The 27455-nt window shown below is 50.0% G+C and overlaps 2 long non-coding RNA genes across 5 annotated transcripts in view; one reads left to right on the top strand and one right to left on the bottom strand.

Annotated features, from left to right (window-relative positions):
- LOC102554068 (uncharacterized) overlaps positions 1–19941 on the bottom strand; it is a 31935-nt gene extending 11994 nt beyond the window's left edge. The window contains exons 1-3 of one of the 2 annotated variants that reach the window (XR_353459.5): positions 18542–19941; positions 17615–17695; positions 11030–11205 (exon numbers count right to left, since the gene is read on the bottom strand). This is a non-coding gene — a long non-coding RNA (uncharacterized LOC102554068). Of the gene's footprint in view, positions 1–11029; positions 11206–17614; positions 17696–18541 lie in introns of those variants that run through there. The other variant, XR_005503706.2, reaches the window with a different exon arrangement.
- Positions 19540–26162, top strand: LOC103692180 (uncharacterized). 3 transcript variants are annotated; one of them, XR_592189.4, is made up of 4 exons: positions 20157–21642; positions 22188–23533; positions 24709–24875; positions 25434–26162. It is a non-coding gene; the product is annotated as an uncharacterized LOC103692180 (long non-coding RNA). The 3 variants fall into 3 exon arrangements; XR_005503707.2 differs by lacking the exons at positions 20157–21642; positions 22188–23533 and adding an exon at positions 19540–19675 and having other exon boundaries at positions 25434–25862; XR_010065871.1 differs by having other exon boundaries at positions 22188–24875.
- Positions 26163–27455: the final 1293 nt, after the last annotated feature.

Below are 27455 nucleotides of genomic sequence, written 5' to 3'. Positions count from 1 at the left end.
GCTGTGGAATGCCTGGCACTCAGCCTGAAGGCCTGGCCCAAGACCACTTCCATAGCACGGCAGCCCACGCGGAGGCTGTGGTCGCATGGCTAAGGCCTAAGCTGACCTCCCCAAACCTGAAGGAGTGACTTTACCAGGGGCCTATGTATGTGTGAGTGGGTGTGTGTCTGTATATGTAGTCCTTTAGGTTGTGTTTGTGTATGGCATATAGGTGTGTGTAGAAGTGAATAAGCTGGGAGAGTATGTCTGTGTATATATGTGTGTGGTGTTTGAAAGTGTATGATAGTCTCTGTGTGAATGTGCAGTGTTGTATGTATGTGCAAAGGAGCACATGTGATGTTGTGCCATGTGCAATATTGTAAGGTTGCTGCGTTTGTACTGTGTGTGTGTGGTGTGTGTGCTTGGGGGGTGTGTATGTGAAGATGTGTTTGTGTGAACACATGTGTGTATGAGTGTGTGGCGGTGAGTGTGCCTGCGTTCCAGGGGCATCTGAGCAGAGCTCACAGTCTGGGGTGCCAAGACAGAACACACACTGTGCAGTTGATCAAAGCTTAGCGACTGCCCCGACCATTCATACCAGCAGCATGGCTGCCCGCTCCAGACGGTTCCAGCCTCAGGAGCCCTCAGGAAGCAGGTGTTTCTGGAATACTTCCTGCTGCTGGGCTGTAGTAAGCAGCAAGGTTGATTGCCGCCCCCGGAGCCCAGCTGACGCTGCATCTAGCTGGCTGGAAACCCACAACCACTGGTCACAAAGCCGGTCTCAATATGGACAGGCCCAACGCTCCGCTGTCCTCACCTCCACCAGCCAGCACAAGTCTCCAGGCAGGCCACTAGTGAAGCAAAACAGCATGCGGTGAGCTCTCAGACTCTGCCAAGAAGGTTCTGAGCCATCTCATTTGCAAAGCTGTTGCCAATTAGTCTTTGAGGGGTCCGTAGGGATTCATAGACCCCCCCCCCCGCTGTAATTGCTAGGAGCTGCCTCTCTGCACTTTACACCCCCCTGCACCTTACACCCCTGCACCTTACACACCCCTGCACCGTACACACCCCTGCACCTTACACACCCCTGCACCTTACACCCCTGCGCCTTACACCCCTGCGCCTTACAACCCTGCACCTTACACTCCTGCGCCTTACACACCCCTGCACCTTACACACCCCTGCACCTTACACTCCTGCGCCTTACACACCCCTGCATCTTACACCCCTGCACCTTACACCCCTGCGCCTTACACTCCTGCGCCTTACACACCCCTGCACCTTACACTCCTGCACCTTACACCCCTGCACCTTACACTCCTGCGCCTTACACACCCCTGCACCTTACACTCCTGCGCCTTACACCCCTGCGCCTTACAACCCTGCGCCTTACACACCCCTGCACCTTACAGCCCTGCGCCTTACACCCCTGCACCTTACAACCCTGCGCCTTACACACCCCTGCACCTTACACACCCCTGCACCTTACACCCCTGCACCTTACAACCCTGCGCCTTACACACCCCTGCACCTTACACACCCCTGCACCTTACACACCCCTGCACCTTACACACTCCTGCACCTTACACCCCTGCACCTTACACCCCTGCACCTTACACACCCCTGCACCTTACAGCCCTGCGCCTTACACACCCCTGCACCTTACACACCTCTGCACCTTACACACCCCTGCACCTTACAGCCCTGCGCCTTACACACCCCTGCACCTTACACACCTCTGCACCTTACAAACCCCTGCGCCTTACACACACACTCACACACCAGCCCCATCTTTTCTCCTCCTCAGTGCAATAGAGGACACAGACCCCAAGGGCAGGTGCTGAGCAGACTGGGTGCACAGGCCGGGCTGTGTTAGGTGGTCTCCAGGGCGTCATGGTGATAATGAGCTGAGATTCAGGGAGGACAATGCCCAATCACAAGGAACAAACTAGGGGCTGGGACACAGATCAGTGGCAGAGTCCTGGCCTAGGATGTCTGAGACCCTGGGTCACAGTTCCAACTTCTCCAAGACAAAAACAAAGCGGGAGAGGTAAAATGATCCTTCTTTCCCCAAGAGCATCTGACTAAAATGGTCATTTAAAAAAATAAATAAATAACCTAAGACATTGGGCAGAACAATTTGAGTCCCTTAACTGAGAATTTTTAAACACGTCCTGGTTTCGAGAGCCTGCACACCAATACCTGGTTCAGACAGTCATGGTGCCTCCAGGCTTCGAACATTCCGCAGAAGCTTCTAGAAGCTACACAGTAACCATGGACGCTACCACAATTCAGAACCATACTGGAAACAACTACTTCAAATCTCTTGAACAGATATTTTTAAAAAAATCTTTTTTGAATCATGAGTCTCTGTGAATTCCTGGTCTACTTTTTCCTAGGCCTGTGGGAAGCACCTCCCCTGTGATTGGTTCAAACACAGTTCTTGCATGAGAGCTCGTGCTGGGATTGGTGCAAATTTCCCTTCATTTGCATAAGGGCTGTCCTTCCAATCAAAGCTCTTTGCCATGCCCATTCTGGGCTCTGAGTGGACGATCAGCTTTGTCTCCAGTCGGCCTGGTATTCTGTCCTTGGACCTGACCAGTGCCTTTGTGTGGTTGGCTTTTCCTGCTGCCTTTGAGCTGCTAGCACAGCAGGCATACCCGCAAGTTCTAACAGAAGTGACTAGAGGAGAGCTTTGGTTTCTGACATCCCAAAATGCCCTGCGCCCAAGGGACTCAGATGTCCTACCAGCCCACAGTGAGGATCCCATCCACAGTGGCCATGTAGGCCACCAGCCTGACTGACAAAGCAGTTCCTCTGACAGGCTGCTGTCTGACCGTCCTGCTCTCCCCATGTGGACCTTTGGGCCAGGCTAGCCATTCATCCTCATGGCAGACTGTACTCACCTGACAAGATTTCCCAAGCCTTGCAATACCCTGCAGTCCCCAAGAAGACTTTTTAACAAACAATTCCTATGTAACTTCTGTTTGCAGAGGACACTACTGGCATCATTCTACCCTTTCCACAGCATGGCTACAGCCAGGAGACAGACGATCCGAGTGCTTGGTTTGCTCGCTGCGACCCTCGTGGGGGGCTTTCGATCTCCCTGTTTTACAGATGAGGAGATTGGTATGGAGAGAGCAAAGGGTTTTCCCATCTACCCAGTAGGAGGTGGCCTTATATTTCCTAGATATGGTTAAAGCAATGCTTCTCAAGCTGTGGGTCGTGACCCCTTTGGGTCTAATGCTCTTTTCATAGGGGTTGCCTAAGACCATCAGAAAACACAGATATTTGCATAGATTCATAACAGTAGCAAAATTAGACCAAAAATTTTGTGGTTGGGGGTGGGGGTGACTACACCAGGAAGAACTGTATTAAATGTCGCAGCTTTGGGACAGTTGAGAACCACTGGATTACAATGTCTTCAGTGTCCTTTTAAACAGCTTGCAACAAAGTCTTAAGGGTTTGGTAAAAGGGACCTCTAGGAGGGGCTACAGCTGCCATTTCTGAAGGGAAGGTGGCACTGAGTGACTTCCTTCAAAACATCCCAGCAACTGTTTTTGCTTTTTATTAGATCTTTATAAATAATCTAGTTAACTGGTGATTCAGTTTTATATCTAAGCTGTAATTAATCATTTTCTTTGGTGATGTTTATTTATTTGTCTTTTAAAAAAACCTTCGGGGTTGGGGATTTAGCTCAGCGGTAGAGCACTTGCCTAGCAAGCGCAAGGCCCTGGGTTCGGTCCCCAGCTCCGAAAAAAAACAAAAAAAACAAAAAACAAAAAACCTTCAACTTGTAGGTGTTTTATTGGGTCACAGCTTAGTCACCATGGCATTTACCTTGAAACATTGCAAACAAATAAACTAGGAGTGCAACCTTCTAATCTTCACTAGCTAGTGTGGAATCGATATGTAAGTTAATAAGCACATTTGTAAATACATTGCTTGCATGAATAAAAATCTGAATCCCAGCTCTGGAGAAGCTGCTGGGTTTGTGTTGTGAGCTTGTGCTCACACAGAGTAAAGACGAAAAGACAACCAAAGGTAACTCTATGCTCCCTCACCCCCTCAGTGCAAGGAAAGCCTTCACTGGGGAACCCGACTCCCCCTCTTCCTCCTGCCCTTCTCACTTACCATCACCTTCTAACATTTGGAGAGCATTAAGATTAGGTCTGACTAGAGAGAATTTCAGATAATCATTAGTCCACATACCTTTATATTTAAAGATAGGATGGTGTCTTAGTTAGGTTTCCATTGCTGTCAAGAGACTCCATGACCAAGGCAACTCTTACAAAGGACAGCATTTAACTGGAGCTGGCTTACAGTTTCAGAGACTCAGTCCATTATCTTCAAGGCAGGAGCATGGCAGCCCTGTCCAGGAAGGCATGGCACTGGAGGAGCTGAGAGTTCTATATCTTCACCTGAAGTTTGCTAGGAGAAAAACTGGCCCCCACATGGTTAGGAGGAGGGTCTCCAAACCCACCCCCAACTGACACACTTCCTCCTAATGTGCCACTCCCTGGGCCAAGCATATTCAAGCCACCACAGATGGAGTTGTAAAAGGCTTACATAATACAATATTATTGCAAAAGCAAAAACAAACAAAAAACAAGAGTCCAGCATGGAAGGGAAGTAACTGTACAAGGTTACAGATGAGGAGAGGTGGCCTTGGCCAGGTGGTGAGACAGAGCCAATGGCACATCCTGCCAACTGTCCTCCCACCAGGCTCTCTATAACAGAATTTAAATGTGCACGTACACACATGCGCGCGCACAATTACAGACACGTACACATACATTCATTCATATACATACATGTACATATACATCCATACAGACATGCACATGCGTATGCATACACATGTACACACACACACACACACACACACACACACACACACACACACACAGAGGTTGATTGGTTGGTTGATTTTCCAGTTCAGTTTCAGGCTCTGGTTGGGGACTTGGCTCCTAGACACTCACTGGTGAGGAAGATTGCTCCTGAGGCCTGCCAGAGACAGGTCCGCAGCAGAGGAACACACTCCTGCTCCAGGAGATACTTCTCCTGCCCCTGCCTCTGGGACTGGATGCTTCAATTGCAAGGGGGGACTTGTTTCAGCGGTTAGGACTGCTAAAAGTCAAAGGCCTGTAGCCTGGCTTCTCTAGCTGCTGGCCTGTTCTCCATGGACTTGCTCTGCAATCACTGTTCCCAGGCTTATGCCAAGACTCTCAGAGCTTAGACTCTAACACTTGAAACCTCTCTCAGTTAGCATCTTGCTGCACTAAGGCTCTAGAAAGTTCTACTTTCCTGTTAGAATTAACTACCATGCGGTGTGGGCCGGAAAGATGGCTCAGCCATTAAAAGTACCTATGCTCTCGGAGGACCCAGGCTTTGTTCCCAGCATTAACATGGTGACTTACTTGTAACTCTGGTTTCAGGAGATAAGTCGCCCTCTTCTGGGCCCTTTAGAGGTCCTGCGTTCACATGGTACACATAAATGCAAGCAAGCACACTCATGCTCCCAAACAACTTAAGTAAAATAGCACATAAATCCAATAAAATCTCTAAAAACAATCTTCCTCTTGTCAAAATCTGTCCACTCCATTCGTGGAAGGGAGGCAAACTCAACCGTCTCAAAAATATAGTCAAGCAGGTTGGGAATGGTTGGGAGGAGGCTTGGTGGGACAGTGTCTTGACCTAGCATGGGCAAATCTATGGGTTTCATCCCTGGTGCCCCCAAAAATGGGGAAAGAGGATAAACGTGATTCAGCAGGCAGAGGCGGAGTTTAATCTCTGAAACCCATGTGATGAAAGAAGGGAAGTCCTTTACACAGACGCTGTGGCCTGTGTGCATCTACACACACACTGAGTACACACACACACACACACACCACACGCACACACACACACTGAGTACACACACACACACAGACACACACACACATACACACACACACATACACACCACACACACACACGCACACACGCACACACTGAGTACACACACACACACTGAGTACACACACAGACACACACACACGCACACACGCACACACACACACGCTGAAAGGCCATGGCTATCACTAACCCCCTGAGAACATAGACAAGATGAAGCCTCACATCCCTGCCTCACTAAATGGGAAACCCCACCCACCCCCCCACCCCACCCCCCCCCCACCCGCCTCAAAACAAAACACATTGTTATTTCAACTGTTTCAGCACTGGTTTGCCAGTCAGACCACTCCCTCAAACAGTGACATGAAGTGATTCTGGAGATGCACTGTGGGAGCTAGCACTGCCCAGCACGGGCCAGCACTGCCCAGCACGGCCCAGCACTGCCCAGCACGGCCCAGCACGGCCCAGCACGGCCCAGCACAGCCCCTTTAAACCTGAGGCTTCCCTTTTTCTCCACCCTAGAGCTTGCCAAAGGGCAGTGATCTGATTCATCTGCAATTGGAGCTTCTGACTCTTGGGAGAGACTTGGTCATTATTCCTGTGGCTTCTCACCCTCAGCCTCTTTTTCATTGTACCTTCCTAACCCATCTCCCACCGGTGCAATCAGCATTTCTAGCTGTAGTCACAATAAGCACAGCAACTCTGTGTTGAGGTTGCTTGCTCTCGAGGAAACTCGAGTGACTTCATGTTAAGAATCAGAAGGGAGACGTCAGAGGTCAGTTGCTTGCCGGAAGTCACAGCCTTGGTTGTGGGACAAGAGTAGAACTGCCATCCTTGACTTATGTATGCTCCCCCGTCCCCGCTGTTGACCTTTCAGTCACATCGCTTTGTGCGGATCAGCAGCTCTAGGATCCAGAGCCGTGTGGGTGCCACAGGTGGCAACTGACCTCCCAGAGGCTGTTTGAATAGCGTCTGCAGAGGTTTCAGTGCTCGGTATTGGCAAGAGCAAAGGGTATGTTTCAAGTGCCTGAGCCCACAAGTGCGTTAGGATCTCAGCCAGACGGTACTGGGTATCCTGGTGCTGCTGCCAATTGCAAAGGGGACGCATTGGACGTGGGCGCGTGGCCAGCCAGCCAGTCTGCATGCCTACAGCTTGGTTCTCTCTTGAGCCAGTCCTTGGCAGTCAAACAGAGTAGGTCTAAAGCCTGGTTCTGCTGCTGACTGGCTTTAGGGGCTCTGGGGCAAGTTACTCCCTCCCTTTGTCCTCTGTGCTGTGGAGACAGTGGAACTCTATCCCAAGGGCAAGGATGATGAGAAGTATTACCTTTAAAATGTTAGCTGTTATTAGCAGAAAGGGGACACCGGGGAACAGTCAAAGGCAGATAGGAAGAATCTGGCTAGGGCTGGGGCCATCGTGTGTTAAGGACTTGCCCCACAGTGTCCAATATCACTGTGACCTTGTACTAGGGAGGTGCCAACCTATTTTGAAATTGAAGACCCTACCCTCAGATGTTGTGATCAGCCATCTGGGCCTGCCAGAGACAGTCTCTCCCCAGACTTGCCACTCCCCACCACACATAGCTGATAGCACCGTGACCTTGTGAAGACCAGAAAAAGAAAATCTCCTGCCTTCACTTAACTGCCTGGGTTGTGACCAAGCCAGAGTTCAAACACAGGAATCTTTTTCTTGCATGTCTGGGTGTGGTTGCACGTGCATTTAATCCCAGCACTCAAGAGGCAGAGGCAGGCAGATCTCTGTGAGTTCCAGGTCAACCAGGGCTACAGAGTGAGACCCTGTCTTAAAGAAAGAAAGAGGGGCTGGGGATTTAGCTCAGTGGTAGAGCGCTTGCCTAGGAAGCGCAAGGCCCTGGGTTCGGTCCCCAGCTCCGAAAAAAAGAACCAAAAAAAAAAAAAAAAAAAAAGAAAGAAAGAAAGAAAGCCCTTTTCTTGAAAGTTTGATTTACTTTCTGAAGAGTTTGCTGTCCAGTCTGCTTTGCAGCCTGTGTTCAGTTGAGCTGCAAGGGTGTCCCTGTCCCCATCCTTCATCTCTCCTGGGTCCACCCCCTCTGGACCAGGACTCACTGCTAAGTCCTGCATGCTAAGCAGATATGATACCAGAAAACCCTTCACACACAGAGAAGGCTACCACCTGTGACTCCAGGGCCACGTCCTGCTGTCTGTATCACACGGATTTTGCCGTCACATGATATAATGATAGTAACGCCGTGTTAACGGTGTTGTATTCAGGGGTTGTGGGGATGTTTCATTCTGTTGACTTTTTGTTTGGGACTAGGTACACTGCACTAACCACACAGTGCTTCAGGATTTAAAAAAAAATACCTCATCTCACAAACCTGTGCAATGGCTCCTGCCACCAAGCCTGACAGCAGGGGATTGAGTTGAAGGACTCTGGTATAAGGAGGAAGTTGGTCTTGGACCTTAGGTAAGCAGTGATGTATGAGTATAAACCTAGATCATACCCACACACATACAAATAATAAATAAGGCTGGGGTTCAAGACAGGGTGTCTCTGTGTAGCCCTGGCTATCCTGGAACTCTGTAGACCAGGCTGGTCTCAAACTCGGAGATCCACCTTCCTCTGCCTCTGCCTCTCAAATTCTGGGATTAAAGACATGCACCACCACCCCAGCTACATAAGTTTCTTTTTATTATTATTATTTAAAAGTTCATCATCTCATTAAGAGCCTGAAACTACCTCCTTTCACCCCCACCCCATCCCAACAAAGACAGGAAATTCTCAATTTACCAACTAATTGTGTCGCTAAGATTCCTTTGTGCTGTTTGGATGGTGGAAATGGATCCTACATAAACAAAGCTATAAATGGATCTGGTGCCCCAGAACCCCTCTAGCCTGGCCTACTTTCAGTCTGGGTATCCCACCCACAGAGAGACAGAGACAGAGACAGAGACAAAGAGAGAGAGAGAGAGAGAGAGAGAGAGAGAGAGAGAGAGAGAGAGAGAGAGGAGAGAAGCAAACCCAGGGCCTTCAACAACCCAGAGTGGTAGATGTCAGTATTACCCATCTTTGGTGCTGACTGCTTGAGGAAGCAGCAGGCAGAACCGAATAGCTTTCTGTGCTATAGCAGTGACGTCTGAGGTCCATACAGACCTCAGCATAAGAACCATACAGCAGCAGCCCAGGTGTCCCACCGAAAGGCCACACCACATGGGATGCTGAACCTTTGAGAGCCAGCCCACTGGAGCCAGGCCACAGGCAGCAGCCCCACCCTTACCAGCAAACTGCAGCACCTGGAGGTTCCTACCTACCTGAAATGTGGAACACCCTCCCTCCTGGAGAGTGCTAGGCTTCAAGGAAAGCAAGTGGGTCAAGAACTTAGCCCAGCCTCTAGTAATATAGTAAGTGTTCAGCTGAAGTCCCACAGGGTCCATGATGAAGCAAAAGGGGGAAGGAGAGGAGGTTCTGCTGTGCCCTGCAGATCAACTAACCAGGGAAGACGATAGGCTTCCTTGGCACCAGATACTACCCAGTGTCTCACTGAGAGTGGAGAGAGGTGTGGAGTCTCCAGGGGCTTGGGACTTGACCTGGGATGAAAAAGTTATTTAGGACAGACAGACTCAAGTCTCCTGAGGACATGAGGCCAGGTGCTGCAGAAATCCTGAGAATATTCAGGAGACCTCAAATTAAATAAGGCTGAAGCCACCCCTGGGAACAGGCAAGGTCCTTGTAAGTTCTTGCTTCCCTTTTCTCCTATTGAAAGATGGCCCTGTATGAAATCTTGGTTGCCTAGTTAGAAAAGAGAGCCGTGGCAGCTCCTGCCAGGATGCTTGGGACTAGAGAGCGTGTTATCCAGGCTGCTGAATCCAAGCTTCAAGTGTGAGGCCTGAACTCTGAATTAGCAAGCCCCTCAGCCCTCTCTGAACACTCAAACTGCTAAGGCACTGATCTGGGCCAAAGGCTTCCAGCCGACATCTATGACCTCGCTGACATTTGCCACCTACTGCTGTGTGCCCGACTACAGGTCGTGCAGCCTCTTTGGGCTATGATCTTGCATCTGTGAGCTGTGAGCAACACGGCCTACGTAGTATGTGCGCTATTTTAAAGTTCAGCATAGCATACATAAATACCTGACCCGTGACAGATGCTCAAGGAATGGTACCGTGGTTAGCTAGAATGTGAGAGCCAGGATAGATAGATGCCTTGAAACTGTGAAGAACTGGGATCTGAAGGTAGCCAGCCCCTTGCAGGAAGCTCTATTCAAAATGCACATGTACTACCTGTATGGGGTCATCTCTTTAAGCAGGAATTTGCCACTTTTGCTTTTAAAAAAAAAAAAGAAAGAAAAACTGGAACAGAAACTGTTGAGCAGAAATCGCTTGCTACCAGAATTCAGAGTGGCACCATAGGAAGCCCCTCTGCTGTTTTTCCTTCTACCACCCCCCATTCCCAGTCCTAGAGCCAGTCCCATATGATTGACATCTTTGGAAAACTTAGCCACAGACTGCAGCCTGTCTTTAGAAACTGCTGTGTGAGCCTGAGAAAATTGTATACCCTCTCTGACACCCAGGTCCTCATCTGTAACTCAGGAAGAGGCTGACAACCATCTGCTCCGCCTGAGGGTGTTTATGCAGTGCCTGCTTGCTCAGGCCATGTCCAGGGATAGAGTTACATTTCTACCAAAGCACTGCCAATACCTAACTAGAAAATAAAGCGTCAGTCCTAGAGAGTGTGCAAGTGCTCTTGCCTGGCTCTGAGCGGTTCCAAAGGTGTTTAGCAGCAGAACCCTTTGTTCAGGTGAAATCTTACACAAGAACAGGCTGGGAACCCACATCAATGGGAACTGCAAGGAGAGAGGGGACTCCAAGCTTAGGGAACCCCAGGATATGGAGGATCACTTGGAAAAGTGCTGGGGAAGGGAGCAAGGCCATCAAATGTCTAAAGGTGATGGAGACCCTTGCCTATCAGAGACCTGGAAGGAGAAAAGCCTCCCTGCCCACCCCCTCTCTCCTTCCAACCGGAGTGGAGTGGAAAGTGGGAGGAGCCAGGCTGCTGTGGCCCCCCTGGCCACAAGCCCCTAACTGTTGGGTCAGAGCCATACTGGGTCTGGGGTCCTGGGAAGCGGAGAAATGGGTCTGGGCAGCTGGTGCTGGAAGCCAGCTCACTGCAGGCCGATTATCTGATGGAGCGCTTCCTTCATCGGCGCTAATATCCATGTTGTGAAACAATGCTAGGGTTTCCTATCAGTTTCAAATAGGACATGAAAAGCTCGGGCGCTGAGAGGAGAGGATGCGAGAATTGGGCAATGGGAAACGCCTGAGTCACAGCAGCCGCTTTGATTCCGTAGCCCAGTCCTGGAAAAGGGAGAGAGAGAGAGTGGGTCATTAGTGACCTGGGGAGGGGCAGGAAGCACTGGCCCTTCACACAGAATTTCCCTGGAGGGCAGAGGGACACGACCAGAGAAAGAAAAGGAGCCCCGTGGCCTCTACCATCCGTCTGAACTGACGTGACAGCTCCAGTGGCGGCAGGTGGAAGTGTCTAGTGCTGAGTTTGGATGCATGCACTAGCTGTCCCAGGCTGCAGGGCCATCAGGACCAGAGGCTGCCTACCCACTACCTTGCCCTGGCTTTGAGCAATTCTTTTGGCCCCTCGAAAAAGAGGGAGAGCCATAGAGATGTTTCATGTTTCCTTCTGTCTAGATGGGAGCTCTTTCTTTCAGAATGCTCTCGAATGGGTACAGCTGGCAGCAGGTGCTGGCTGAGCATGCTGGAGACCCTGCTTCTATCCCAAGCATTGCAAGAGAGAATAGAATTGTCAGTCCACCATTCTTTAAAAGACCAGACTTGAGCATGCCCTGAAGCATTTGCTTATGGATTCTACAGCTTGTATGCACACTCAAGAACATTCAGTCATCATCAGAGGCAAACCACAGGGAGAAGGCAAGATTGCTCACTGGGTAAAGGCCCTTGCCTCCAAGCCTGATGATCTGAGGTTGAACCCCAGGGCCCACATATTAGAAGGAAAGAACTGACTACTGCAAGTAGGTACTCTGAGCTCCACAGAGTACCATGGCATGCTCACTTATACACTACATACTCATACACATACATGCACACATACATATATACAGACACATACATATACACACATACTCATATACACACACACATACAAGATAGATATATACAGGCACATATACACACATATATACATATTCATACACATGCATACCCATACTCATGCACACACACATACTCATGCACATACACATACATACACACATACACATACACAAATACATATATACACGCATACATATATACACATGCATATATATACATATTCATACACATACTCATGCACACACACATACTCATGCACATACACATACATACACACATACACATACACAAATACATATATACACGCATACATATATACACACATAAATATACATGCACACACATACACAGACATAAACATGTATACAAACATACTCATATACACACATACATACACATACACACATATTCATACATACATACACACCACACATGTACACACATATACACATATACATGCATATACACACACACACACACACACACACACACACCAAACAAACAAACGTAATAAAAGTCAAACCAAAGGCCCGAGCAGCTCACTTATCTGAGTGCTTGGCTAGTGTGCGTGAGCCTCTGGTTTTGATTCCCAGCTATAAACTGGTAGTAGTTGTGCAATCCCAGCACTCAGGACAAGAAGGAAGGAGAACCAGGGGTTTAAGGTCATCCTTGGCTACATAGCATGTGAGACCAGCCTGGGCTACAAGAGAATCTGTCTCAAAAATGAAACAAAACGAACTACTTTAAATTGCAGCTGTTCTATTAGCCTTGGAGCCAAACACAATTTAAGCCTGTCTCTCTCTTTTTTTTAACTGATTAAGTTATTTATTTACTTTACATCCTGATCACAGCTTGCCTTCCCTCCTTTCCTCCCAGTCCCAATCCCCTCCCCTCCTCGATCCCAGGAAAGGGGAGGCCTCTCATGGATGTCGACCAGCCTTGGCATAGAAAACTAGATGCATCTTCTATTGAGTCTAAACGAGGCAGCCCAGTTATGGGAAGAGGATCCAAAGGCAGGCAATGTAGTCAGAGACAGCCCCTGCTCCCACATTAGGAGTCCCACATGGAGACCCAGCTACATAACTGTTACACACGTGCAGAGGGCCTAGGCCCACCCCCTGCACGTTCCCCAGTTGGCGGTTCAGTCTTGTGAGCCCCTATGGGCCCCGGTTAGTTGATTCTGTCATCAGAGAGGCTTCATCCAGCAACTGATGGAAATGGATGCACAGACCCACAGCAAAGCCTTAAGCAGAGCTTGGGGAATCCTGTGGAAGAAGGGGCAAGGATTGAAGGAGCCAGAGGGGTCAAGGACACCACAAGCCTTTCTCATACCTCACCTCGGAGCCACCTTCCCAGCCCAGGAAAACCAATCCATTAGGTCCAAAACTTGTTTTCAGGATTACAGTCCTTCCGGTCAGCAACGACTGTTAATGTTTCTGAGCTCTCCCTTCAGGCTGCTGCCATTAAACATGTCCACTGTGTACAGTCCCTCTCTGCATACAACTATCCTGCTGCCCTCCTAGCTTCTACTACACAAGGACTAAGGGCCTGGGCTGAGCTGTGTTCTGCTCTGTGTGGAGCTGCTATTCCTCTGAAAACCTGTATTGGCAAGCACACCCCAGGGCTTCCAAAATATTGTGGAACAAAACAGAACAGAGGAAGCATGCTTAAGCCATTTTCCCATACTCTCCTTCCCCGGGAAGCACACGGCTGAGGAGAAATGCTGTTCCCTAGGGCTTGATCCCCAGAAAAGAGGGCCCTCCTTGGCCTTCAGCCTAGAACAATGCAGAGAGCTTTACACAGGGCAGGTGTGTGTGTGTGGGGGGGTGCCTTCCTGAAGCCTCCCAGGACAGGGCCCCGGCCAGCAGGCTGGACTTATTGTCCATTGTCCCAGGCTAGGACAGGAAGCACTTTCTGTTCCCAATTGCTCGTGTGGATTAATTTACAGTGAGGAGCTCAGAGCCTTGGCTGCACCTGTTTTTCCAGAGGCCAGCTTCTGACTCACTGGCGTTCTCAGGAGGAGCCCCTGTTTCAGGGACCAGTGCCCCTAGGGCCTTCAGCTGGAGTCACTGCCTGTCTCGAGTGCTGGGCATGGGCTGTGAGAGCCCCCGCCTGCTTGCTTCAGTCATTTCAACTGAGTCAGCCTAACCAGGGGAAAGTTTAGCCGCATGGTTCAGACGTGAAAACCGGCAGCAAAACTCCTGTGGTGGCATCTTCTCTCTCACCAGGGACCCCCTGTCTGTACCCCGCTCAGGCAGACAACAGACACGACCCGTTTATTTTCATATGGCTGATGCTGGGAATCCATGCTGTAGATGAAGAAACAGACTGAGAGTAATCACAGCTGTGATCCCAGCACTCGGAAGGCTGAGGCAAAAGGATGAATTGTGAGTCTGAGGTCAACCTGGGTCACATAGTGAGTTCTAGTCCAGCCCAGGCTCCAGAGCGAGGACCATTCTCAAAAAGCTAAAAGTAGAAAAGGAAGGAGAGAGAGGGGGAAGGAGGAAGGAAGGAAGGAAGGGAGGAAGGGAGGGAGGGAGGGAGGGAGGAAAGAAGGAAGGAAGGAAGGAAGGGAGGAAGGAAGGAAGGACAGAAGGAAGGAAGGAAGGGAGGAAGGAAGGAAGGGAGGGAGGGAGGGAGGAACGAAGGACAGAAGGACAGAAGGAAGGAAGGAAGGAAGGGAGGAAGGGAGGAAGGAAGGAAGGGAGGAAGGGAAGGAGGGAGGGAGGGAGGGAGGAAGAAGGAAGGGAGGAAGGGAAGGAGGAAGGAAGGACAGAAGGAAGGAAGGAAGGAAGGAAGGAAGAAGGAAGGGAGGAAGGGAGGGAGGAAGGAAGGACAGAAGGAAGGAAGGAAGGAAGGAAGGAAGGAAGGAAGGAAGGGAAGAAGGGAGGGAGGGAGGGAAGAAGGAAGGAAGGAAGGGAGTGGGGTACTGTAGCTGGGAATGACCATAACTACTTAGGTTGCTGGTGGAAAAATGCTCTGGGACCCTGAGTTCTTAAGCCTAAAAGTCTCCACAGAATAGATGTAGTGTCACTGACCTGTGTGCTCCATGACAGATGCCGTGGAGCAGAAAGAGACCAGTGCCACTGAACTGCCTTCTCCATCTCCTCTACTTTGCTGCTTGTACGCACTGCCCAACGCCAGTCTGGGATGGCCTGGAGCTGAGGTAGGCCCCATGCAATCTTATTTTCATGGGATTTGCATATCTTTCTTTTTAAGATTTATTTATTTTTATTTATATGATTACACCGTAGATGTCTTCAGACACACCAGAAGATGGCATTGGATCCCATTACAGATGTTATGAGGCACCATGTGGCTGCAGGGATTTGAACTCAGGCCCTCTGGAAGAGCAGACAGTGCTCTTAACCACTGAGCCATCTCCCCAGCCCATTGCATATCTCTTAGTAACTCTGGTAATCTACTTCCACACACTGAGCAGGTGGAAGAAATCTGTCTGCAGGGGTCACAATGCCTGTGGGCCCAGCCTTCCACTCTGCTGTGACACAACCCCAGTGCAAAACAGTAGACACTTACTGGACGCAGTTTCCGGTCTTCCCTGTGCAGCTGGCATGTGCTTCCCCACGGGAAGAAGAGACAGGCTCTAAGGGGCAATATCACTTATCTCCGGGTACCTGGGTACTCACAGCTTGTTCATTCTGCCCCTGCCTCCCTGTATCCACTGTCTTTCACCACTGACCCAGAGGCAGCAGTGGAGGATGCTGGTGTCTGGTGGGGTTAAGTGTGCTGACCCTCTTTTAGGGCTCTCCTTAGCTTTCAGAGGATGACCTGGGAGAGCCCCCTGTGCAACTGAGGCTGGCTGCCTTCTATGGCACATCCAAACTTAGCTCAGCTCCTTGACCTGGGTGATCCAGGATGGCTCTGCTCTCCATAACTTGTCTAGCCTCCCTGCCTACCATCCTACTCTATGGAAGGCCACGGTTACCTCTGCAGGGCAGCGTCTTCTAATATCACATGGCCCCGGATCCAGGTCCGCCTGCTGTCCCCCTGAGTGACAGAGCTGCCCTTTGTGAAGGGGGAGATTAGAGGCAGGCTGGAGGCTGCACAGCTTCGCCTCGATGACAGGGGCCGTCAGCCCTGCACACCGCAGAGCCCAGAGCGAGGAGAGTCTTGACAGGCCTGGAGGGGATCCAAGAGGGGGATGGCGGAGGGGGACAAGCGCCTAGCACACAAAGGCCGAGCCTGTCTTCACACCTGCAGGGACGAACAGAGTCCAGGCCGGGGGAGACAGGACTTGTGGGGGATGAATAATTCGCTCTGAAAGAAGCATGTCACCAGGAGATAGCTCAGCCAGACACTTCAAATAAAGGCAAGCAGCCACAGTGACAGGGGACATTCTTTGCCACCAATGTGCTGCTGGGACCTAAGTGCTGAGATGTCTTGAAAGAAAGGCATCTTGAACTCTTCGTAGTTATTTTTATTAAAAAAAGGAGGAGGAGGAGGATGACGACGACAATGAGAAGGAGGAGGAGGGAAGTGGGGAGAGGGAGGAGGGAGGGAAAACACCACCTCGGAAGCAGAGATGAGCCTCAGTCCTACCGAGTGCCAGATAATGCATACGGGCAGCTTCATGTCACTGCTATCAGAGTGTGGACACACCTGCTGCTTGACCAGCCTCTGCCACCCCAGGCCCTTTCCAAGGGCCTGCATGGGAGCGGGCCTCACCTAGCCACCCCACAAGCACTGCCCAGACATCCTGAACCAACTCAGATGCTCTCTGCCCCTGGTTCTCACTCTCCTTCCTAATCCTCTCTCCAGCCAGTCAAAGCCTGCAATTCCAGCACTCTGAGACCTGAAGCCTGAAGCAGAAGGATCCCAGGTTCAAGGTCAGCCTGGGCTACATAGCAAAACCCTGAGGAAGAGAAGAGAAGAGAAGAGAAGAGAAGAGAAGAGAAGAGAAGAGACGAGACGAGACTGAAGCTGAAACTGATTTATTCACGTGTTCTCATGGATGAAAGTCCACCTATTAAGTGTGAAAAAATTAGAGAACTGTGTGTGTGTGTGTGTGTGTGTCTCTCTCTCTGTGTATATGTGTATGTCTCTCTCTCTCTCTCTCTCTCTCTCTCTCTGTGTGTGTATATGTGTATGTCTCTCTCTCTCTCTCTCTCTCTCTCTCTCTGTGTGTGTGTGTGTGTGTGTGTGTGTGTGTGTGTGTGTGTGTGTATTTTCCACTGCTATAATCCACTGTCTGGATTAAGACTAGCTGACTTAGTAGGTAAAGAAATTTGTTGTCAAACCTGATGAAATAAATTTAATCTTTGGAACCGAGCAAGGAAATGAGACCAATTGTCCCAAGCTGCCTGACCTCCACACATGGACCTGAATGTGCAAAAAGCTAATAAATATGATTTAAAATTCTAAAGACAAAAAGGAGACCTGGAAAAGATGGCTCATTGGTTACGAACACCGACTGCTTTTGCAGAGGACCCAGGTTCAAATCCCAGCACCTACACAGTGGCTCACAACTGTCTAATTCCAGTGGGGATCCAATACGTTCTGTTGACCTCCTTAGACACCTAGCACTGTGCTATACAGACTTACATGCAGGTAAAACACTCATATGAATAAAAATAAAGTAATAAAAATTAAGACAAAAAACAGATAAAAAAGATTTCTTTACCTTACAGTATTGGAGACGAAGTCCCAACAGCACACTACTCCCTCCCTACAGCCTACCGCAGCACATGGCATCACAAGGTGACTGTGGAGGGAAAAGAGCCACACTTTAAAACAGGAAGCCAGAGCTCGCAGGGCCTGTCTTGGTCCTTATAGAGCCTACTTCCAGGGTTACTCCGCCAGTCCTGATGCTGCAGGGATCTAACCACCTTCCCCTAGGCTCTACCTCTTAAAGGTTGCCTCAGGGACCAGGGTAGGACCCATCCCAGAAACCCTAAGGACAAGCCACTTGGGTGGCTTGTGGTGACAGCAGGCATTCACAGTGGATTGTAAGGGCCCCTGTGACCACTGAACAGGCTGCTGCCCCCTGACATCCAGGTGCCTACTTCCTGCGGTTGCTGTGGCAAGGAACCGAAGTACACAAAGTCCCTGGCTGATGGAACCCACCCAAGAACCCCCTGAAAAGCAGCTGCCTTTGACAGCCCTCAGGTCAACCACAACTCTGGGTGGAGACTGGACCTTTCATCTCGGCAGCCTGGGAGGAGCAAAAAGTGAGTTTAACTCTCAAACAAATGCAACAAACTATAGAACTCTCCCTACCCCCTCCAGCTTCCCTTGCTAGAGGAAGAGGGAGAGAGATAAAGCACATGACCTAATTGAAAACACCCTCAATATCTGGCAGGTTTTCTCCATGCCCAACCCCCCATCCCAGGCCCTGTTTGACAGCTCTCACCTGACTGATCCTATTTCTCACCTTATTTGCATACATGCATATACAGCCAATCAGAGCCCACCTTGCTCTATATAATAATTCTGGAGGGGCAAGTTTCTGAGTTTAGAGGAAGAGAAAGAAGTTGGGGTGCTGGATCCTGGCTGAGGAGGTTGGTCTTGGACTCTCAGTGGGAGGGAGACTGACCCCTGGGAGACTTACCCTGTCCTAGGCAAATGAGGGAACTCAGGCTTCCACTGCTCCAGCCTCTAAGGCTCAAGAGCAACTTCAGGGAGGTGAACTTGTTCCTGCCGCAGCCTCCCAGACTTCAGTTTGGCTGCAGATGGGAATCTGTTCCTGCAGCTGTCTCCGGCCTTCAAGACCCAACTGACAGGAGATCTGCTGCTCCGTCTAGTCTGTGATCTGCATTCTGACTTCCGGGTGTGCCCCCAAAGCATCCTGGGAAAATGGAGCTAAGATACCAGCATCTTCTTGGTTGACATCCTGCTGCTGCTGAGGGTTTTAGATCTTTTACTTTCCTGCTTGAACTTTCCTGCTTCCGCGTTTAAGTTGTTACTCTTGTGGGGTGAATGAGCTCCCCTTGTTTTCCTTTTGTTATCTGCCCATCCATGCTTGGAGGGAAGAAGATGAGCTCTCAGGATGAGAGAATCATGGTCTTGTCAAGCATGCACACTGGGGACCAACCTTGGAGGACACAGGAAGGCCTGGGTGCTCCTCTTCAAACAATTATTTGTGGCTACTCTGTAGAGATGGAACTAAGGGAACAAGAGGTGTCTTTCCTTTCATTTTAACTTTTTCCTGTGGACTTCATGCTGCATTTACGATTTTAAAAACACACTTCGGAACTGGAGAGATGGCTCAACAGTTAAGAGTGTCTATTGCTCTTACAGAAGAGCCCCAATTCAATTCTCAACACCCACTTTTGGCATCTTACAACCTCCTCTAACGCCAGTTCCAAGAAATCCACAGGCACCTGCACTTAAGCATGACGTGCACATAGTATTTTAAATGAAAACAACACGCTCACTTACACTTCTAATCCACATGACTCTGTAGGGCCTTTGGGAGGTGAAGTCATGAAGATGGGGCCTCCATGATGGTGTTAGTGGCTTTAGGAGAGTCAGAGACCTGAGGTTACACACTGCTGACTCTCATGTTACGTCATAGTACAAGGTCCTCAAAGAATTCCGGAGCTTCCAGGACCGAGAGAGAAATAACTTCTTTATAATTTACCATGCTCAGCTGTAGCATTCAGGCATAGCTAAGGAAATTCACTAACAACAAAAGAAAGACACACACCACCCTAGCTGCAAGAGAGCCTGGAATTAGGAACAGGTTAGTCACAGCTATGGGCTTACAGCAAGAGCTCACTTTTCCTCTAGCCCAAGGGTCTCCACTGATATTTTCCCTCTTTCTTAATATTGTTTTTTTCTTCTTCAAGTCTGCTATGAGTTTTTCTTTTCGCTCTCTCTAAATGGAAACATTCCAAGTCAACCCTGTCCCTTGTTCATGGAGCCTCTCCAGCTACCTCCTGCAAACAGGTTTCTTTCCACATTATTCAACAATCTTTTTTCCTGTCTTCTTTTCTCTTTTAATATTCTCTCTCCCTCCCTCCCTCTCTCTCTCCCTCCCCCTCTCTCTCTCCCTCTCTCCCTCCCTCCCCCCCTCTCTCTCCCTCCCTCTCTCCCTCTCTCCCTCTCTCCCTCTCTCCCTCCCTCCCCCCCCCCTCTCCCTCCCTCTCTCCCTCTCTCTCTCCCTCTCTCCCTCTCTCCCTCCCCCCCCCCTCTCTCTCTCCCTCTCTCCCTCTCTCCCTCTCTCCCTCTCTCCCTCCCTCTCTCTCTCTCCCTCTCTCTCTTCTCTCTCTCTCTCTCTCTCTCTCTCTCTCTCTCTCTCTCTCTCTCGTGCTAGGAATGGAACCAAAATCCCAAATATTCATGAATGCCAGGCACTCGCTCTTCTGCTAAACCACACTTCCAGGCTCAGCTCAGTGTGAGCTGCATGTTCTTAGGTTGTCATCGCTGAGTTGGTTGGCTTTCCCATCACACATCAGAATTCTGAATTTTATCTCGGCTTTCCGAAGGGAATGCCCAACGAGAATGAAACCAGAAATGATGGTGTGGTGCATGCCTTTAATCCCAGCACTCGAAAGGCAGAGGCAGGCAGATCTCCGAGTTCAAGGCTACAGGACAAGTTCCACAATAGTCAGGGCTACACAGAGAAGCCCTGTCCCAAACAAACAAACAAACAAACAAACAAACAGACAGACAGACAGACAGAATGAAACCCCAAAAGAACCAAGTCCCATTGGCACAAGAAGCCTGAGTCAGCCTTGCCTGTAACTGCCTGACTTCCCACTCTACCCCACAGCCGCCCCTCCAGGGCTGGGAATGAGAACTTAGGTTCCCTGTATGTCAGTCGATCACTGTACTATTAAGCAGTATCCCCAGCCCACTGCTTCACTTTTTTACATGAAAGAACCAACAATATTTTTAAATGAGTGGGGGCAGGAGAGTTGGCTCCATGGTTAGCAGTACTTCTTGTTGCTAAGGACCCGGGTTCAATTCCCAGCACCCACACAGCGGCTCACCACTTCCTTGGACACCAGACATGCATGTGGTATAGATGTATATGCAGGAAAAACACTCAAAATACACCAAATAAAAATAAATTAATTAAAAGTAAAATAAATGCGCGTGAGAGAGAGAGAGAGAGAGAGAGAGAGAGAGATCAACAGGAATAGTCTTTGAGCTTTGTACACCTATACCCTGAGTCCGGGAGTGGGAGTGGCAGATCTCATATGTAGCTATAAAAGCAGATGTGCCCTACAATAGTTCTCCTCTTGGGAGTCTATATGATCCCAAGTCACATCACTGAGTCTTTATCTTGTAGCCCATCTCCTCTGTCCCGAGGGACCCTCCCCTCTTGCCCAGTGTATAGCCCTGCCCATCATGACACCCGTTTCATCCAGTACCTTGACTCTTTTGCTTTCCCACTGTCTCTCAAACTGAAACTCTTACCTGCACAGCACACTTCCAGGACTATCTTAGTCACTGTCCCCTGTGCTGCTGCCAGACACCTGACAAAAGCAGTTAAAGCAGGCAGAGTTCCTTTGGGCTCAGAGTTTGAGGGTTCAGTCCATCATGGCGGACAGTCATGGTGGTAAGAAGGAGCCACAGCTGTGCTGGGAGCATGAGGTTGCCAGCTCACGTCTGAGTAGATCAGGTAGGGGAGAGGGGTAAGGAGTGAGTCCTAGCCACCCATATCCAGCATGGATCTTCCCTCACTCGCAGACACCCCCAGAGGTGAGTCTCCTTGGTGATTTTAAATTTAGTTCAGTTGACAGTAGAACTAACCATCACACAAACCATTAGAGAGAACTGCCCATCTCTCTGCCCTGAGGGGCTCCCACACTGTATTTCTCTTACGCATCGGAGCCATCAGAAGTTTGGGGAGTGATTATACAAAGCATAGTTTCTGAAACTAGAAAACAAGCTGAATTAACTATGGAAGCCTGTGGACAGGAAAGACAGATGTGTTCCTACAACATGGAGTCCGTGTTGGTCAAATCTCAAAATTATGTTGGCAGTGTCGTGGCATGACCAACAGGTGACACCCGGTGGTGTGCTGGCACCTAAGAGGCTTTCTTACTTCCTCTCAGGAAGCCTTATGATGCTCCAAGATAAGAGCCACGGGTGACTGCTCACACCTGTGTCCCCAACACTTAGGTGGGGGAGGCAGGAGGATTGCTACAAGTTTGTCTACTTTGGGCTATAAAATGAGACCTATTTTCAGAAAAGAAAATTGTGAGGAGCAACTTAGAAACCATAGGGTTTTTGTTTTTTTCCAGCAACCTCATGGATGACAATATGGAGTGCTAAGACTCTGGCTCCCAAAGCACTGAGACTGAGAACCACCATCCATCAGAGACGACGGCACTTTCCCGGCCTGTGACCACACCACAGTCAAGAGTAGCAGCAGGCTTAAGGCCAGAGAGGCTGGCAGTGAAGTCTTAGGGAATGCTGGGGAGGGGCCCCCTATATCCCATGCACACCCCCGCCAGAACCTCCTCCAGCCCCTACCCCAGCCCTGCTCCCACCGTCACTGCCCACTGAGTCAGATGCTCTGTCTGGATTTTCTAGCTTCAGTCTACCCTGGTTCATCCACCCTTCACGTAGTGTCAGCTTTTTAAAAGCATGGACCAGATCTTGCTTAAATCTCCCGAGGGATTCAAAGCCAGAGACTGAAATGGTGCTATGGGCTCTTCTCAGTGGCTCGCACAACCAAGATGGCCTCTGCTGTGTGAAAGCACCATCGTTGAGGATGCCATGGCCTCCGTCCCCCACATCGCAGGTGCCCCAGTCATCAGCCAAAGCCCTGATGTCAGAGTTACTGCTGGAGAAGTGTCTCCCAAGAGGACCCTAGATGTCTCTGAGCATCATCATCTGGCTCTTCTCTACCCTCGTTTTGTCCCCGCCCACCTCTTTCCATACTTCTTATTACTAGACACCATTGAAGTGGAAACCTAAGGGTGTTTTGCTGATGCAGACACAGGAGAAAGGATACTCTGCTAAAACAAACATGTGAAAGGACATGTGATGAAGGATTCTTTGCTAAACACACACACACACACACACACACACACACACACACACACACACACACACACACACACACACAGGTCTGCCTCTACATTGCATAGTTGAGCTGCATTTGTTGGGACTCCATAGAGAGAAACTCACCAAAAAACGTCTGGTGGCGGGCTGCAGTTTCTTGCTGCTTCTGCAGACTCAGGCTGATTGGCAGAGTGATGTCAGCTGAGGCAGGCACACGTGCTGAGGCAAGACACGTGAAGAGCTCGTGATGTTTGGAGGGTGTAAATAGGACTCGGTGGACAGTACTGGAGGCTGAGCTTGGCTTGCTTACGGAGCCAGCTGTGCACCGCTTGTGGGTCTCTCATCTTCGCTAATCTTCACTTCCCTGAAAGAGGCACAGCTGAGAACTTCTCTTGACCTTCCTCCTGGTCCCTTTGCTGATTCAACTCAAGGCTGAGGCCTGGCTGTCTCTGCCAGGTAGTGCTACCACTGCCATGAAGTGTTTTCGAATGGATTGAGCTGCCGCTGCTGACCTGTGAACTGAACTGCCGATTTCCAGACAACACAGACCGGAGTTGCTCCAAAGAACCTTTCTAAACAGGTCCACTTCCCTTTCTTTCCCACTACCTCTGGTGGATAGTGGTGGGCTACAAGGGAGGTTAAAGCATTTAAGAACCATCATAAAAGTAGGTTTTGGAAAAAAAATAAACTTACACACTATCCACAGGAAACTTGAGTTCCCTAGTGCAGGAGCCCCTAGCTGCACTTTCACTAGAAGTCATGAAAAGCATATCTAACCATGTGTGTCGGGGTTGAGGGTGCATTTTGGAACCTCTCCAATTGTTCTACATTACACGCACAATAGCAGAGCAGGGCACACTTTGGGCATCAAGAGTGGATGAATCCTTTTTCCTCAGTTTCCATAACAAGGAACTGTAAGGCGGTCTCCCATCTACTTGATGGCTGCCCTGGCTCTTCTCTTCTGGAAAACAAAGATGGGGCTATTGCTACGTTCCCTGCAGTGTCTCAAGTGCTTAGAACTGTCCAGAATAGGTGTGGACGAACGAATGTGGAAAGAATGTACCTTCGGGCTCTCAGAATGGTCGCGCAGCTTCACAGGTCTGCTGGGCAGCCTTGTGCATGGAAAGCAAAGCATGCTGGGAAGCTGGTGTAGCATAAACTGGAGTGGGGAAGCCATGGCTCTCCCCTCCAGCACTGTGAGGTCCCAGGGAGGGAGAATTAGGGGACAGGTCTGAGATGGCTCCCGAGAGATATAGGGACCATTTAATCTCAGCTTTACTTTCAGAAGGACTGGAGTTTGGATTCTCTCTTGCCCTTGAGTTCCTACCAGAGTACACGCTTTCAGGGGCCATGCGGTGCTAGGAGTGGAACCTAAGGTCTCATCCATGCTACGTGAGCTAACCTATGCTGCATTTACACTTTCTAGGCAGCACCATTAATCTGGATGCGGTTGTCCTGACCTCCATTGTTTAGCCTGTTAGAAGGCGCTCTGTCTTTTAGAGGGAGGGGCTGGAACGAATCTCAGAGCCTTCTAAGTCCCTTTGGTTCTATCTGCCAAACAGGGCCTTCTGGTCCCCAAAGGAGCTGTGGCTCTGCTTGCTGGGCCTGGAGACCCTCAGAGCCAGCAAACAGGAGGAAGTGGAGTCAGGCAGAATTCTCCTCCTGGAGCCACACTCCCAGCAACTGGTCAGGGGCCTGAGGCTGGCCTGGACAGGGAACTCCAGGTCTGCAGCAGAGTGTCTTTTTCCTGAGCAGTGGCTGCCCCCATGAGGGCGAAGGCAGAAGATGTGTGCAGAAAAGCTGATGGGAGAGGCGGTGCCATTGACTGATCAAGAAAGAGGAGGTTTCTTGGGCCGTGGAAGCCTGGAGTTCTGTTTAAGACCCATCAGGATGTATGACCCAGGGATTCCTGGGGAAATGAAGTAGGTGCAGCCAGACTGCCTGTTTGAGGGTGGTCTATGGGGAATGTGGGAGGAGGCAGCGTCAGGAGGGAGTGCCAGGACCCTCCAGAGAAACTCGGTGTAGGAATGACCACCCAGGAATGGCAGAAATCAGGAAGACAGTCGCAGACAGCAGGCTGCCAAGAAACATAAGCCTTGCAGGCTGTTGTCCCCAGGAGAAGGTAACACTGCTCAGGCCTGTGGGCCCAGTCCCAGGTACAGAGGCATGAGCCAGGCTACAAGGTAGAAACTACTACTTGATATGGTCACTAGGGGTCCTTCCTGAGCTGTTCCTGCCCTCAGCTGCCTATCCTTCATGCTCATGGAGGTGTGCTTCTCTCAGTCTGAGCCTAGAAAGGCTACTGGCCAATGCTGGGATGGCCTGTGATTGCCTAGCCGCACTCTGGGAGACTGGGAGTTTTAAAAATCTACAGTCCAGTTGCCTGGCCCATTCAAGAAGCAGGGCTGCCACTTACACATCTGAATGTGCCCTGAGCTGTCATGGCCGTGAGACTGATGGCACTTGATTTCCCTTTTCAGAAGCCACCACGGAGAACAGCCAAAGATGTAAACAGACAACTGCGTAGGAGCACAGCGGTTTCTCTGAAGTGACATCAATTTCACAAACATCCCGCAATTGTCTAAGCAGAACTGTGGCGCTCTCTGCACTGTCCCTGGACAAAGAGAAGCTGTAAGACTGCAAATCAAAAAACCTTCCGAAGTTTAAGGCCCTGGCATCATGGAAAGACTCCCACCTGCCCCCAAACAGATACCATAAGTGACAATGAACTGGATACCCCCAACGACAAATGAGCATCACAACAGCACACCGCAGCGAACGAACGGTTATTTCCTCTCATGACCAAAGGGCCATGGAAGCTGTTTACTTTCCGCTGTGCAGCATGGGGGGGCAAGACTGAGGGCCAGGGGAAAAGCCCGAAGTCATAACTCAAAGCATTTTGTTTTAAACTGGACGCATGTCATTTTAACATCCTAAGACATACCATGGAAGGTCAGGGACCGTCTGAAATAGCATCCTGGTCAGCAGTGGGCACATAAGCCTGCTTGGTGACAGCCATGTCAACTCCCAGGGCTGTGGAAAAGCTTATAGCTACTGAGCACTGAAGACCCAGTTAATTGTGGTTGTGGGAAGGCGGGAGCAGGGACCACGAGTCCAGCTGCTATCTTCTCTGTGGTGGAATCCTGCACAGATAACAGAATGGCTTAGAGCTAAGCATAACGTACACAACATGCAGACTAACACAGAAATACTCTCATTGTGTGTCTCTGTGTCTGTGTGTGTGTGTGTGTGTCTCTCTGTGTGTGTGTGTGTGTGTGTGTGTGTGTGTGTGTGTGTGTGAAGGTAGGTACAGATAAAACTAGGGCAGCCTAAATCAGATCAGCTGTGACATCATCCTATAATTTCCAAAAGCATCACCACTGGAGACACGGGCAGAGGCCATGTGCAATGGCCTCACAGCTGTGCACGGACCTAAGGTCTTCTCAGCCACGGTTTCAGCCACTGAAGTATAGGTATAGCTTCAGCCAATCAGAAACAAGGCCCAGAGAAAGGCTGAAGTGAGTGTGGGCTACCACATTTGTACTCACAGGAACCAGGCTGAGAAACAGGATCTCACATGGGAAAGGGCCCAAGAGATCGGGAGGGTCCAGGAGAGAGACATCTGCTGAGGGGTCTGTTCCTACTTTCCTGGAGCACGGTGAGAACATTAGGGTCTCACACCTCTGAGGTAGTCTGGTTCCAGTCCCAGCCAGGCCTTTGAGGATGCAGTTTCAGCACAGAGCCTTGTCCCCTTGGACTGTCCAAGGGGCCTGGCTTGGATCTTGTGGCCTTGGGGGTTAACTGCAGGCTCACTGCGTGATGGCCGGGCCTGGTGTGTGGTGGATGTTCAGGAAGTGTGGCTTCCTTCCCCTTGGCTCAGAGAGGAGAATCACATTGAAGGAGTGAGTTCTGCAGTCTCAGGGGGCCATCCCCCACCCTTTCCCAGACCCTTTTCCTTTGTGAGGAACAAACCCAGAAAGGCAGCTGGTGCTTGGAAGCATCCACAGTCCTCCACAAAAGATGCTTCACAGGACAGCTGAGCTTTCAACACTGTATCATCATCATCATCATCACCACCACCACCACCACCACCATCATCATCACCACCACCACCATCATCATCACCACCACCACCACCATCATCACCACCACCACCACCATCATCACCACCACCATCATCACCACCATCATCACCACCACCACCATCATCACCACCACCACCACCATCATCATCACCACCACCACCATCATCATCACCACCACCATCATCATCACCACCACCATCATCATCACACTTATTTATTTTATATCTGTGGTGGGACATGTGTAGAGGTCAGAGGACCACTTATAGAAGTCGGTTCTCTGATCCCACCATGTGGGCCCAGACTTAGTGGTGGGCACTTTTACCCACTGAGCCATCTCACCAGCCCCACAATGGCTTTACTTCTAAATAAGTCTCACAAGGCGAGGTGGAGTTGAGCATTTGTGGGTTTGGGATTTTA

The sequence above is a fragment of the Rattus norvegicus genome, chromosome 4, assembly GCF_036323735.1.
Source record: "Rattus norvegicus strain BN/NHsdMcwi chromosome 4, GRCr8, whole genome shotgun sequence".
In the NCBI taxonomy this organism is placed as follows: domain Eukaryota; kingdom Metazoa; phylum Chordata; class Mammalia; order Rodentia; family Muridae; genus Rattus; species Rattus norvegicus.
This window is presented reverse-complemented; position numbering and strand designations above follow the sequence as displayed.